The 381-nt window shown below is 59.3% G+C and overlaps 1 protein-coding gene across 1 annotated transcript in view; it reads left to right on the top strand.

Moving 5' to 3' along the window:
* The window catches only part of RRBP1 (ribosome binding protein 1), a 51,256-nt gene that overhangs the window by 43,541 nt on the left and 7,334 nt on the right, over positions 1–381 (top strand). The window lies entirely within an intron of this gene.

Raw genomic sequence — 381 nt, forward strand, 5'->3', positions numbered from 1 at the left:
CTCTCTGCGACCTCTTGGACTATACAGTCCATGGAATTCTCCAGGCCAGAATACTGGAGTGGGTAGCCTTTCCCTTCTCCAGGGGATCTTCCTGACCCAGGAATAGAACTGGGGTGTCCTGCATTGCAGGTGGATTCTTTACCAACTGAGCTATCAGGGAAGCCCTTAGCAAAAGAAAGAGCACCCCAAAAAGCAACGGTCCAGGGCCTGTACCGGCACTGGCCACGCGGCTGCTCTGACCTCTCCGTCCAAGCAGCTGTGTCCCCAAGTGGGATTCTGGTGGCCTCTGGGCCCTCGGCTCTCGGGGAAGGGGCCTGGGCAGTTGCCCAAGCTCCTCTGAAGCCTGTGCCTTGTGAGGGAGGGGCCTGGCCCTCGTCCCAG

The sequence above is a fragment of the Bison bison genome, unplaced genomic scaffold (assembly GCF_000754665.1).
Source record: "Bison bison bison isolate TAMUID 2011002044 unplaced genomic scaffold, Bison_UMD1.0 scf7180017864484, whole genome shotgun sequence".
Classification (NCBI taxonomy): Eukaryota; Metazoa; Chordata; class Mammalia; order Artiodactyla; family Bovidae; genus Bison; species Bison bison.